The 15,437-nt window shown below is 43.6% G+C and overlaps 1 pseudogene; it reads left to right on the top strand.

Annotated features, from left to right (window-relative positions):
- Positions 1-6,840: 6,840 nt before the first annotated feature.
- Positions 6,841-7,737, top strand: LOC116923616 (annotated as a pseudogene).
- Positions 7,738-15,437: the final 7,700 nt, after the last annotated feature.

Below are 15,437 nucleotides of genomic sequence, written 5' to 3'. Positions count from 1 at the left end.
CAGGGATGACGGAAGAGGCAAAAGTGGACTATCTATTTCGTGGTTTGAAGACTACCCTTGTCGAGAAGATCTGGGTGACTAGCCCGAGAACTACAGCGGAATTCTTGACTGCGGTGCAGCTTCAAACGGAAGCGTCGGAGTTAGCTATTTGACCCGAATGGGCCGGTAGCGTGTTGAGACCAATGAAGGGGTTACCTCCTCCAAAGAAGGAAGCTAGTACCGAATTGAGAGACTTGGTTCTGGAATTGAAAGCTGAGATCGCAAAGTTAAAACACGCGTCAAAATATCCCAGGCCGGAGGGTGGACGGGGAAACTCAGGGCGGCCTCAAAATAATGTGTCGTTCGCATCTCGGACTTCGGACGGGAAACCTATCTGTCATAATTGTGGCAAAGCGTGGCACATCACTCGTTTTTGTTGGGCGGAGAAGGGACAAGACCAGAAAGTGCGCCCCCGAATGAAGATGGGAAGGGCGGTCTGCGGATTGATCGTCGAGACGAGGGAGAGAACAGATGGAGAAACAATAGGCGTAAGGAAGATGGAAATGCCCGGCAGGCTAATCGACGGGACTCCGAAGAAAATGCCCGGACAACCGTGGGCATGGTGTCGGCCGACGAAGACGACTCATGAGAAGCGGCCGTACTGGTTATTGATTCTTCCCGCCTGATAACAGAAGAGTTAGTGTGCCGGGGAATGAGGATCAAGGCCGTGAATGACACCGAGGTTGTGGTGTCGGTGGCATCTCTCAACCTGCAAGAGACACTAGGAGCTTGACGTATGGGATGGGACGGACCTTCTGTAGTCATGGTAAACGGCCAGAGATTTCCCCCGCTAGGAGTCCTCGAGCTAGAAATCGAGCATAGAGGAATGAAGGCTAGTAGGAAAGTAATTGTATTGGAAATGAAATGGATCGAGTTACTGCTGAGTAACGAATTTTTGATCCAGTTCAAACGGCTCCAAATAAATTACGTCCCGACTGGCGCAGAGTTATTGCTGGGAGAGTTACCCGTTAACGTAATCGAAGACCAGGTGGCCGTGAATGCACCTAGATAGGTCACGAAGTCGGGTAAAATTCTTCCGCCCAGAGCCATTGTTCCGGTGGAGATAGAAGCCACGACTCTCAATGAGGCAACATGGATGGTTGAACCCTCGGAACACCTTAATTGAGTCAAGGAGGTGACGGCGGGTAAAGTGCTGGTGTTTTCGGATCAGCCGTTAGGACAGGTGTTGATGGTTAACTTACCTAATTGGTGCGCGTATCTAAGGGAGGGGACCGTTTTGGGGCAGATAGAGGCTGTATAACCCTCCATTGTCGCCGTGGATGAAGGGGGAGCGCCAGATTCGCTAGGCGACAATGTTAGGGAGGGCGCAGGTGAGTCAATAAGCGGCTCAGATTCTAATCTGAGAGTGACCTCTATTCCTCGTCAAGCTTTTCAGGCTCAAGTAGCATCGACACTTCCCCCTGCTCATGTGGAGAAGTTGGTTGAGCTACTCGAGGAATTTGACACCAGCTTTGCTTTGAAGGAGAGAGAGCTGGAGTGTGCAAGATTGCAGAGCATCGTATAAATACTGGTACAGCTACGCCGGTACATCAGTCTCCCTACAAGAGTGCTTGGAAAGAGAGGGCTATTGTGCAGAAACAAGTGGATGAAATTCTGGACCGAAGTGTGATTGAACGTCAAGCCCGTGGGAATCGCCTGTGGTCTTAGTGAAGAAAAAGAATGGAAGTTGGCGTTTTTGTGTCGATTATCGCCGCCTCAACGCCATATCAGTAAAGGATGTTTACCCGTTACCGAGGATCGAAGTGACTTTGTCTCGGATGGGGAACGCTAGCATCTTCTCGACGCTGGATCTAGAAAGTGGGTACTGGCAAGTACCACTAAGCGAAGAGGATAAAGTGAAGACAGCGTTTGTTACCCCCGACGGCCTTAATCAGTCTCTGGTTATGACCTTCGGGTTGGCCTTCACACCGGGAACGTTTCAACGCATGATGGATTTGGTTTTAACCGGCCTGAGATGGACGATTTGCCTCGTTGAAAATTAGGCTAGTGAAGTGTCAGTTTGGGACCAGCAAAGTCAAGGCCTTGGGCCACGTCATTAGTGGGGATGGGGTTAGGCCTGACCCAGAAAAGATTAAAGTGGTTGCAAATTTTCCTTCTCCGTCAACCCTATGTAAGCCGAGTGAGCAGTTGAAGTGCGTACGAAGTTTTGTGGGGCTTTGCTCCTATTATCGCCGGTTCATTCCTCAGTTTGCACACACAGCCAAACCCCTGACAGACATGTTTAAAAAGGGTGGTTGCTTCGTGTGGGAAGAGTCGCAAGAAGTCAGCTTTGGGCTGATGAAGCAGGCTATAGTGAGTGCGGCCTTTTTGGCCTATCCCGAGATGCACCCTGACGCCTGCGATTATGGTTTGGGAGCGGTGTTAAAACTGCGCGTAAACAACATCGAGAGGCCACTGGCCTACGCGAGTCGTCTCTTGTCTCTAAGTGAGTCAAATTACTCGATCACGGAGAAAGAGTGTCTCGCTTTAGTTTGGGCCATCAAAAAATTTCGGAGTTACATATGGGGAATGAATACTTTGGTGGTGACCGATCACCACGCTCTGTGTTGGCTTCTTACCAAGAAGGATCTAGCCGGACGTCTAGTTCGCTGGAGCCTACAGCTTCAGGAATTTCTGCTACGGATCATACACCGTAATGGAAGGCTACATACGGATGCAGATGCGTTTTCCCGCTATCCGGTCGACGCACCGCAGGAGTTCGATGATCAGCTGCAGTGTACTCTAGCTGCCTTCAGTGTTGACACTGATAGTGAGAGTGAGTTTCAGCAAGCGCAGCAAGTGGAGTGGGACCAGGTCTTCGCGGGGCTGGAGAAAGGAAAGAAATACAGCCAGTATAGCCTTAAGGACGGTCTGCTTTGTCAGGCAAAGGTCGTTGACGGCGGGCTCCTACTAAGGCTATGTGTGCCTCAATCCTTTAAGAACGAGATAATGCGCTCTTGCCATCATGACATTACTGCCGGCCCCCTAGGTGTCACTCGTACTCTTGATAAAGTGAGGGGTAGATACTACTTGTGGGCCATGGCCGATGACGTGCGTGAATTTGTGTGGGCGTGTTGCATAAAGTGTCACACGTGAGTGCCAGTCCCGAAAACCAGTCATTCAGCGACCAGCGGGGTTTATGGAAATCCAAAGGAGCGAACGTCCGTTTGAGAGACTGAGGATGGATATTCTGTTAACTTTTCTACTGTCCAAGAGTGGGAATTAAAGTATTGTTTTAGCCGTGGATTACTTCACCAAGTGGGCGGAAACTCGAGTGCTACCATCAGCAGATGCGTCGGAGGTGGCAAATTTTTTGGTGAAATGTGTGTTGTTAAGACACGGAGCTCCACGTCAGCTGGCGACCGAACAGGGACGATGCTTCACTGCAGAGATAACTAAAAAGGTGTTGGAGGCCGTACGACAACGGCTTACCGTCCCCCAGGGCAATGGTTAGGTGGAAAGATTGAACCACAACCCTAGCTGACATGCTGTCCATGTATGTCAGCTCCGACCATAAGGATTGAAACGAGTCGTTACCTTTCGTAAAGTTTGCTTACAACACCAGCCAACATGAAAGCACCGGACGGACTCCATTCTATCTGGTGTACGGAAGAGAAGCTGTTCTCCCCAACGATGGCGCCCTCAATGCGGATCCGAATTTGGTACCTCCACCTGACCGGGATCCATCCGAGTGGGTGGGTGGAACGTCTTCAACAGGCCCGATTGGAAGTACAGGTTCGCGCTGCTGCTGTGCAGCAGAGACAGAAAAAAGTTAACGACGAGGGCCGGAGGGAGACGACGACATACCTGCCTGGAGAAGAGGTACTCATCTACAAGCCTATCAGAAAGGTTGGAAAATCTGAGAAGCTTTTACATCGTTAGTTGGGACCGTACACGGTCGTTCGACAAACCACCCCTAGTAACTACGAGCTGCGGCTGGGCCGAACGGTTAAAACAGAAATCGTTCATGTTGAACGTATGAAACCGTTCGTCGATTGCGAAAGCATTCCGACGCCGGAACGAGAGGCTGACGTTGGGAGCTCATCGGGAGTCCCCGTACCTGAACTAAGAGGAGTGAACCGGAACACTCCGGCTGACACTCCCACTGCACGTGATGGGCCGTCACATGGTACAACCATCGCATCCAAAGGCGTCGGCCTTCGACGCTCTAGAAGAATATGGGCACCGAGAAAAACTCTTTTATTGACCTTTCCGTTGATGTTTTTACTTGCGTAATGTCAGGTCCGGGTCCGGTAGCTGCCAGTGAAATCGTCGCCTATCAAGGGGTGATCTTCAAGTCGGAAGGAGAATTAGCCTTCTCCGACTCAGAGTGGGTAGTGGTGAAGGATTTTACGTTTGATCCAGTGGACCAAGTGATAAAATCGTTATACGAATGGTTAGACATTCGAATGAACGCCATGACCGATCACTACACCGGACCTAAGTCTCAGTTTAAACAGGCATTGCAACAACATGTGAAAGAACGGGCAAAAAAAGAATTGTTGAAGTTGCTAACTAAAATCAGCCATCGGTGTTCAAGAGTCCAGAGTGAAACGTGGCCTAGTGGATGGAGGAGGTCGAGTTCTTAACTGGCTGTTTGGGGTCTCTACCCAAGAAGATCTTGCTAGAGCGTGCTTGAACCTATACCACACAGGACATAAAAGGGGGGAGTAACGAAGGGGGTAAGATAAAATGGTGGGGAAAAGTCTGAGAAACAACGGAAAAACATGAATGTTTAAAATGCCACAGTTTTCGTTGAGAGGAAAAAACTTCGGCGAACTTCTCAGCGGATTCTGTCTACAGACATTTTAATTAGGTGCCCTTTGAGCACTTATAATGAATAAATCTAACAGTAATTTAATTAAAAAGTTCGTTTCGATAACTGAACTTCGTTTTTATCAAGTACCTATATAACTATGGATTTTTTAAAAGTTAAAGTACAAATACAGCTTAAAGTTAAATCTAAAAAACGAAAACGCGCTAAACGCGGCGGAAATAAAAACACAAAACTAAATATTTAATAACTCTAGTTGTAATGATTTAAAATTTTTTTTTGCAGTGAACTACCAACCACTACATCTACAAAAGTAGAAATTTTCATCGAAATCCACGATTTGGTTGCCACATCCATTGGTCGACTTCGCGTGGATTGAATCTATAAACTTTATGTGGAATTATTTTATATTTTAACAAGAATGGCCATAGGGATAACGGCAGAGAAAAAACAGACCCCTATTCTCATGCACATGCAATATCGGGTCAAATTTACGGACCATGAATGGGTCGTCGCAGCCGGGCACAAGCTTATCCCGTCTGTATACGCAGGTATAGCTGTTGACAGAAATAGCCTAGGAATGCCCGGTGCCGTCGGATATTCAGGTCCAACTTATGTCGCCATCCACTCCAGCAAACATTGTTCATCAACTGCTTTAAATCATTGTTTGGACTTTGAATGATTACTGAAACTCCCTGAATACAATTTTATAACAAAAAGTTCAGATGAGAGAGTGAAGCCGATTGTTATGTTCTCAGGTATAAAATCAAATTGATGAATGAAATTTTATTTCTAACACTTTTTATATAACTATTTTCTTTCTACTAGTTGACAGGGGTCCAGACGAAAATCCTCGTTACAACAAAGTTATTGAAGTTGCCATACATCACTTTGTGTCACACGATCTTGATTTCTTTTATTATCGCGATTTTTATCTTTACAAATGCACCAGGTAATATCGACTTTATAACAATCCTATTGGATGAGATTTTTTATATACACAAATACAAAATGCTTTTTCATTTATATATTTTCACATAAAAAGGCAAGAGTGCCCATAATCGAGCAGAGTGGAGGATGGCCCCTTTAAGTCGCCCACTATCTGGGTTAATTCTTCCTCATAATCACTACGGGAACCACCTTGACGCAGCTGGTAATACCATCGATGTGGACCTTGAAAAACAGTACTTTGAAAAAGCTGGGACTACTCTAGCAGAGGTATGGGGTGAATTAGTATTTGATAGATATCCTTGTGTTGCTGAATATGTGGATCCGGATTATTCCGAATTCAGTCAAGATCGGCTCAACGTGAAAGATCAGTATTGGTTTTCGCAGCATGTTTGCACGAGCCCGTACTTTACGCAAATTGTTAAGTGTAAAAATCTAATGGGTTGTAATGGGCCGAGAAGCTCATACTTGGCCGTTTTTCCTACACGGTTTATCCCTCCTCCGATTCCGTTGATACAAACTAACAAAGGTTTAAAAGCTTCTTATCGAAGTGGCTTTGAAAGTCACGTCTTTCCATCTTTATTTTTATCGCTTCATCTTTCACGCGATTTATTGCCTACTTCAACTAAAGAATTCCAAACGCTCCCTTATGATCAGTACACACCCTTGGTTCAGTCACAGTTATCGGATTGAATTTGCAAAAAATTTTCGCTTTATTTTGCATCGGAAGTTATGCTGAAGAGTCACATGATCGTACACAAAAAGAAGACTCAAAGCGCAAACAGTCATTGAAAAAGAGATCATCGTCGCAAGAACTAGACCTGTTCGCATCGCAGCGATGCGACAGAGAGAGATGATGGCTATTATTGTATTGTAAAATCGTTCGACATTAACTGTGTGTGACCTTGTAATATAGCCTTTAGCAGCAAGACATAACTAGGCCCAAAGGGCCAAACAAAAAAAACAAAAAAAAACAAAGAAAGAGTGAAGGAACGGAAGAAAGGGGCGTAATAAACGCCGTCTAGACAGCTCTTTCAACTTAGCCACCTCAGATCTTTTTTCGCTCTCGCGCAGCAAGCATGGCTAAATCTAAGAGATCTAAACGATCCCGTAAATCGAGTTCAGATTTAAGCTCGAGCTCAAGCTCGGACTCTGACTCTTCTAGTTCTTCCAGTACTTCTAGTTCTAGCTCCTCGGACTTTCTTGACACCAAGCCCAAAAAGTTCGTTTTCAAAAAACGTATTTCTGGCCGTCTCGCTAAGTGGGTTGTAAAGGGAATCCCCGAGAAGCAATTGAAAGCGGCTAGAGAAGCATTTAAGCCTTTGGTCGAGAAGCTGGACAAGAGATACGACGCTTCCAACCTTTTCACCAACCCTAGATTGGACGAGACACTTTACGCGGCCCTCAAATCGGTCAAAAATTCCTAGGCCGCCATCGCTAATATCGACCCGCAGGAAAAAGTGTATAGAAGGCAGACTGACTTGATTTTGGACATGGCCAAACCACTCTTGTTTCTTGTTAACAAGAATAAATTCAAGAAGAAATCTTCCGACGCTTTGGCCCTAAAATCACTGACGATGTTATGGTGTCATCTCTTCAAAGATATCTCCACCACCCGACGGAAAAACATCTTGTCGCCGGTTCACCCTAACCACGCCGGCCTTCTTTCTCGCTCTGCTGAGACGCTCCCCATTGGCGGTGAAGATCTCTTTGGCGACGCTTTCATCAGGGAACTTTTGGCCCAAGTTCAAACTGCTGCACTGGTCAACATCTCCGTCGCTCCTTCTGCTACATCCACTCCTGTCAAACCCAGGCCCCAGCCACCAGCAGGTCCCAGCAATCCTAATTTTTCTCAACGGTATCACGACAACAACCGGTATGTCTTTCTTATATGTGTTTTTCTGTTAAGTTGGACACCATTTGCTCTCGACAGTTTTTTCTGTCCCCGCCCTTTTTTACTTCCGTATAGCTGGTAGGGCAACCAATTTTGTTGACGGTTGGACTCAGCTTTCGCTGGATCCCTGGGTCCTCTCGACAATTTCTTCTTGTTTTAAGCTCGACTTTTTCGGCAACCCCCTTTTCAACGCCAGCCGCCATCGAACGCAACGATGGACGCTTTTTAATCCTCTCTCTGTGATGAGGAAGTTGACACTCTAATCACGAAAGGCGCAGTGTTCGAAGCAGGAGAGGAAGCAGGTTATATAAGCCGGTATTTTTTGGTTCCAAAAAAAGGCCCTAATGAGTGGCGTCCAATAATTAACCTGAAACCGCTGAATCAATTCCTCAGATATAGACATTTCAAGATGGAGGGTATTGTGACTGTCCGTCACACAGTACGACAGGGTGACTTTATGGCCAAAATAGACTTAACTGACGCCTATTTTACCATCCCAGTTTTTAAGGAGCAACGTAAGTTCCTTTGTTTTCGTTGGAAGAACAAGACCTTTGAGTATACCTGCCTCCCTTTCGGTCTCTCTTCATCACACTGGGTCTTTACCAAGCTCCTAAGGGTTCCGGTGGCTTTTCTTCGCAGACTCGGGATTAGATTATTCATTTATTTAGACGATATTCTCGTCGTTGGATCTACCTTTCAAGAATGTATAGCTTCGGTCAAAAAAGTCATTTCCACCCTCGAATCTCTTGGTTTCTTGATCAATTTCAAGAAATCAGTAACAACCCCATCGCAATGCATAGAATATATTGGGTTGATCACCGACTCTCTCGCCATGTCATTCCGCTTAACCGACAAGAAAATAGCTGATGTTTCTCGGTTATGTAAAGAAGCTCTCAAAAAGGGGAAATATTCCCTTCGAGCACTCGCAAAGATTTTAGGGAATTTGAATTGGGCCACTTATGCGGTCCGTTTCGCTCCCGCGCACTATCGTCACCTTCAGGCCCTTCTTATTTCAGCGTCCAAAAATAACAACGATGACTTGGACGTCATCGTTTCCCTAGAAAGCGTAGCATTATCTGATTTGACTTGGTGGGTCAATGAGGCCAATTTCTCAAAGGGCAAGGGCCTGCTTTCTACCCGCCCCGATGTGTATTTTTCCTCCGATGCCTCCCGCATCGGATGGGGCGCTGTTTGCCTCGACAGGAGAACAAGTGGGCCCTGGACTTCATCTGAACTTGATATGCATATCAATTCGCTAGAGCTTCTCGCTACCTTGAAAGCACTCGAATGCTTCACTTCATCAGTCAGGGACTGTTCAGTAGTGATTGAAGTTGACAAAACTACAGCTGTCAGTTATATTAACAAACTAGGCGGTTGTAAATCGAAATCTCTGTGCTCAATCGCTCTTCGTATTGCTCATTGGTGCGAAGAAAGAAACTTATATCTGAGCGCTGTTTTTGTCCCCGGTATATTAAATACGTTAGCAGACACAGAATCGAGACGGGCTTCCTCCTCAGGCGACTGGATGCTGTCCCCTCGTGCGTTCCAGAGCATCCAATCTATTTGGGAAGTCCAAGTGGACCTTTTTGCGTCAGAATGGAATCGCCAGCTCCCTCGTTTCGTGAGCTGGTTTCCCCAACCACAAGCATGGAGAGTGGTCGCGTTCAGCTTCAACTGGAAAGGCCTGAACGGATTTTGCTTCCCCCCGTTCAATTTAATTCACTTCGTTCTGTCGAAGCTGTTGAAGGAGGAGGCAGACCTAGTACTGTTAACTCCATTTTGACCGAGCTTACCCTGGTTCCCGATGGCCATGGAACTCTCTTGTGACGTCCCTCGGCTGCTACAACCCCACCCAAACCTGCTGACCTCCCCACTGGGGGAGAGCCACCCTCTGATACAGAACAATTCGGTTCGGCTAATCGCGTGGCGACTATCAGGTGTTTCTTTCAAGAACGCTGACTTTCGGAAAACGCTTTCAATCTCGTCCTCGCGTCATCTCGTAAAAATACAGTCGCTGCCTACCAGTCCGCCTGAAACGCTTGGCGAAGTTGGTGCTTTCCAAGGAATCAGGATCCCCTGTCTGCTAGCCCCACAGTCGTAGCCAACTTTCTAGCTGATTTTAGTGTTAAGAGGAGTTATAGCTCGGTCAATGTAGCCCGCTCTATGCTCTCCTCTACTCTTTCTTTGAAACCGGGTGGTGTGGACAGCGTCGGCAAGGACCCACTGGTCGTCAATCTACTAAAAGGGCTTTATAACAACTCACCATCGACGCCCAAGTATATTGCTACTTGGAACCCCGACACAGTTCTCTCCTTTTTTTATGTTCAGGCCGCCACAGACCTTTCTCTCCTCGAACTAAGCCGCAAATGTGTCACACTTATCGCTCTCTGTTCGCTTCTTAGAACGTGCGAAGTCGCTTCGATCCTTCTCGATTCCGTTTCTATTTCCGACTCAAAACTTTCGTTCACGCTCGGACGACAAAGAAAAACACAACACTCGGGGCCCCTCAAACAATTTTCAATCGATTCTTGGCCTGCTAATATTGCTATTTGCCCGGTATATTGCGTCAACTCATACATGGAATGCACGGCCGAGTTACGAGCTACACGCAATTCTTCCTTCTTTTTCATAAGTTCAACGAAACCGCACAGTGCTGTTTCCTCCTCCACGGTCGGTCGCTGGATCAAAGACCAGCTGGGGCTGGCTTGAATAGACACTTCTTCCTTTACGGCCCACTCTACTAGAGGCGCCGTCGCTTCCAAAGCCGCAAGGAACGGGCTCCCGATCCAGATGATTTTAGACCATGGCCATTGGGCCAGAGAGTCTACTTTCGCCCGGTTTTACCACCGGGAAACGGTCGTTGGATCGTCAAACCCGGCTGGTTGTTCGGTCCTGTGAGTCTGATATTATCCGGCCTCTCTACATTGCCTCTTTATATCGGTTCCTTATGTAATTACGTTAATCTGTGCTTTTAAAACACAGTTAATGTCGAATAATTTTACAATACAATTGTACAATTGTTCGAACCTTGGTGAGGAACAATTGGGATTGTATGTAAATAAAAGTGAGACATTAACTGTCTTGCCCAATCCCACCCACCACGTCTTTTATTTAACCGCAGTTATTCTTCCTCATCATTTTCAGTAATTTCGGCGATAACAACCGATACCGCAAACGCAATTACAACAAGACCAATGGCGTCTCAAACAACAACACGGCCAACGCTTCAATCTAGTATTGTTCCTTGTTTCTCATCAGTATTCGCGGATGTTCATTTTTGTTGCCATCGCCTGTTTGTCAATTTTGGTTTATTCCCGTGCTGGCCCTATAATTTTGTTGCTGCCCCGTGCTTCAAACCTCTGAGGTGGCTAAGTAGAAAGAGCTGTCTAGACGGCGTTTATTACGCCCCTTTCTTCCGTTCCCTCACTCTTTCTTTGTTTTTTTTTTTTTTTGTTTGGCCCTTTGGGCCTAGTTATGTCTTGCTGCTAAAGGCTATATTACAAGGTCACACACAGTTAATGTTTCACTTTTATTTACATACAATCCCAATTGTTCCTCACCAAGGTTCGAACAATTGTACAATTGTATCAGATGACACTAATGTCTCCGAAGCAGAGGACGCAAACTGGATTGACAAAAACGAATTGAATATTTCTGGAACCACACCATTTGTCAAAAAGCCCTCGATCTTATCGTGCCCAGCTGTGACGCTTGAATAGCATTTTTCTAATCCATGGGAGAACGATGAGTGAATAAAAAAAAAACTTATCGTGCCTGAATTGTTTATAACACAGTAACTGCCAATCAATCAATATTTCTGAGCAAATTGTTGTTGTATGTAAAACTTAAAACAGTTGTTAAAATACAGTATTTTTAACCTTTCATAGCCTGCTTTTTAGGATATGGTTTTCAGGGGGGGGGGTCTTCGCGTTAACTACGTAATTAAGGGGGAGGGGGCCTCCGATTTTACGGATCGGGCGGCAGGACCATAAATGGTCGATGCGGTGGAATATGAGCATTGTTGGCACTTGTATGTAAAGAAATAGAATAAAAATTTAATTAATAACAATTTTGTTAAAGATTTACTTACATGGGTTGAGCGCAGTATTGGGCATCGATCACCGAATGGCGATCGATGATCTCGATCTCGATCCCACCAAATTTTTGATCGAAATAATCGAAATCGATCGTGATTCTTTTTTTATCTAATCGATCTCGATCTCGATCAATTTTCAAAAACAGTTTATTTCCGGTTTGTTACACAGTGTAAAAAACAGATTGATAATTCAGGGCATTAAACGGTAATATTACGGTTCAATCCCATGTTTTCAAACTTAATTCTTCATCGACACAGTTTTTTTTAAGTTTTCGAAGGATTTGCTGACCGATTCCGGCAGCAGACGCCATTTAGTTTTAAAAAAAACTAGCATTCCGAAATTTGGGTCGGAAAGGTTGCATCGCTTTGGTGTAAATATCAAGCCGGCCATACTGAATAGCCGCTCACACGCGGCTGATGATGGTAAACCAGTGTTGTACTCTCTATGAGAAAAGAATTATGAAATTAATCCTCGTTCAATGAATAATTTTAACTAAAGCCACCCTACTGAAAAATTCTTTTAATGGTGGGAAAACGATTCAACGATGTGATATCCCCGTTCACATTGGCAAAATAACTATCGACCTCGTCAATTTCCAAAGGATTATTGATTTTGTATCCATCCGAAAATCACGGTTTCTTCTTTGGCGACGCATTATCGTTAACTTCAATTACTGATCTGAAATATATAAATTTATTGGTTAGCAGTCAATTTATGGGCCGTGGCAGATTGTTTGCCAGCACTACCTTTTTTACAACGATTGGCATTAGCACTGGAAGTACCTGCAGCAACATCTTCCTCACTGATATAGAATTTTATTATTTAGCTAATGAGGGAATTAAGCTAAACATTTAAGATTAATGTAGTCACACATTTATTTCTTCGCAGTGTTCTTCTGAGTTTGATGAAGCTACACCACTATCGAAAGAAGCCATCTGATTCAGACTGGTCTGCAGAAAAATAAGAGAAAAAGATAAGAGCTTCGATTGCGACTCATAGGTGGCAACCAAACATTTGTTGGAGGCGGATTTGCTTAACCAACAAAAACAAAAGAATACTTTAATTATATCATTATTAAATTATAATAATATAATATAAATCACAATTTATTAAAAAATAACAATTGGAATTAATAATATATATGATATATATTAATTATAGTAGTGACTTATTAGGTATTCTTTTAATAAAAACATTTCAAAACAAAAGAATGCCTAATAATTTACTATTATAATAAATAATTCTAATATTCATAAATAGAAATTATATATTCTTTATTTCAGTTAAAATTTGTTTTATAGTAATTTAAATTATATTATTATAATTTAATAATGATATAATAGAAGTATTCTTTTGTTCTGGGAGTTAAGCAACTCCGCCTAAAATAAGTGTCTGGTTGCCATAGAAACGAGATTTCCATACCTTAACTCTGTCTCGCGTAGACCAGTAGAGTAAAAAAAAATGGTAAAACTTTGTAAAATTCTTTGCTATGCCTAACGGCAAGTATTCCCAGCATACACTGATGTAAGGATGTGAGCTCACTGATGGGTGTCTCGTTTCCATGGCAATTTCTTACATGGTTTTTCCACATTTTACCATTTGCTTCAATTTGGTTAAAATTCGATGCAATTATGCTATTTGACAATAGGGGCATTTTTATTTGAAAAGGGTGGTCTTTTTTTGGGAACATACTGTACCTTTGGCGGCGTTCATAAATTATGTAACGAGATTTAAAGGTTTTTTAACCCCCTTCCCCCCCATTGTAACAAATTATAACAAAAGTTTGACCCCCCCCCTAGATTACTACGAAACAGAGGCTGAACCCCCCCCCCTTTTTTCAAAAAGCTCTGTCGATTTTGTGGGCAAATCTTTGTCATTTTTTATTGATTTCCACTTTTCCTTGAACTCAGATTGGCAATTTAATTTTGATTAAGCTGGATTAGCATTTGTGTATGCATTATACAATTCAGAATAAGGCCACTGGGTGTCCACCTTCGAGATTTAGTTGGGCATATGTCAATGGCTGAACCGGGCTGAATTGGGAAGTGGCGCGCTATTGCGCAATTATTCAATAAAAACATCAGCAACGGGATAGCCTAGTTTGAAACCAAGTACCGGTTAGGTTGATCAATAATAAAATAATAATATAAAAATAATAAAAGGCCCGCCATGGCTAAAATAAGTAAAATAGTTGTAGTGCCAAAACGCTACGGTGGGTTAGGTTAGGTTAGGATCGCACATTTCGTCGTTGCCTTTGCCACTAGATGGCACCACACGAATGACTGATTGTACAATCAGTTTTCACGGATGACTTCATTGTTCTTAAAATGCTAATAAAACAAATGACAAACGACAGCCGCCAACGATATTTGTAAACAAAAAGTTAAACAGAAAATATAAGTTATAACAACAGATTTGAAATTCTGCTCAGACACGTAGTTTAATACGGCGAATCGAATAAGAAATAAATAAAAACGAAAAGTTCCCCAGTTTACACGCGATAATTCCCCCCAATTTCGCAGCCAATCACAAACCGGCGGGAACCTCAAAAATTTGAATTTCGACCGAATAAATAAATATATAAAATGAAGAAAAACACCAACAGATTTAAAATTCTTCTCAGACACGTAGTTTAATACGGCGAATCGAATAAGAAATAAATGAAAACGAAAAGTTCCCCAGTTTACACGCGATAATTCCCCCCAATTTCGCAGCCAATCACAAACCGGCGCGAACCTCAAAAATTTGAATTTCGACCGAATAAATAAATATATAAAATGAAGAAAAACACCAACAGACTTGAAAATTTGCCCAGACACGTAGTTTAATACGGCAAATCGAATAAAAAATAAATAAAAACGAAAAGTTCCCCAGTTTACACGCGATAATTCCCTCCAATTGACAACCAATCAAAACCCGGCTGGAACCCCTAGGGAAACAATAAACAATTTGGGGCCCATAACCACGGGATAGCCTTCAATCTTTCCCAAAGAAAATCTCTCAGGGATAAATTTTAGTTTTATCCATTTTCTTGAAGTTTCTAGACCTATAGCAACTAAACAGAGGGCACCATCCTCTACTGAGACGTTGTAAAGTTGTTTCGCAATACAGCCGTTGGCTGCGAAACGACGAAAGGGTTTTCTCGAATTTTCTTTCTCGGTTTCCTAATTGTTCGGATAGCGACACAGGCAAATATGGTTTTGCCTTTGTTACGTGACAAAGTCTTGAACCCCCCACCCCCCTTGTCACAATCAGTAACATTTCATTCAACCCCTCCCCCCCTATCAGATTACATAATTTATGAACGCAGCCTTTCCTATTATATCGTGATGTAACTATAACAAGTGTTTTAGTTATTTTGGGGTGATTTTCAACGAGGTAACAGTTGTGAGCGGCAGATGGTGTCGTCCTAACCCTTGTTTTTTGTCTGATTGGCTCTCGCTAAGTTATGTCTACCGACCATGGGAGGTAGGGGAGAACGGGGTCAACGTGGACACGGGTCATATTGGACAAAGACCCTAAGTGCTACATGTTATGGAAAAAAATTTTTTTTTTTAATTTTTGTATAGACTGCAATGTTTAACGTTCTAGAAAAAATATTGATTAAAATCGAATCATTATAGTTCTTGTTATCGCAGAATTAAAAAAATGGCCCTGTTTGATGTAATATTCTTCCCTATTACTG

The sequence above is a fragment of the Daphnia magna genome, linkage group LG5 (assembly GCF_020631705.1).
Source record: "Daphnia magna isolate NIES linkage group LG5, ASM2063170v1.1, whole genome shotgun sequence".
Classification (NCBI taxonomy): Eukaryota; Metazoa; Arthropoda; class Branchiopoda; order Diplostraca; family Daphniidae; genus Daphnia; species Daphnia magna.
This window is presented reverse-complemented; position numbering and strand designations above follow the sequence as displayed.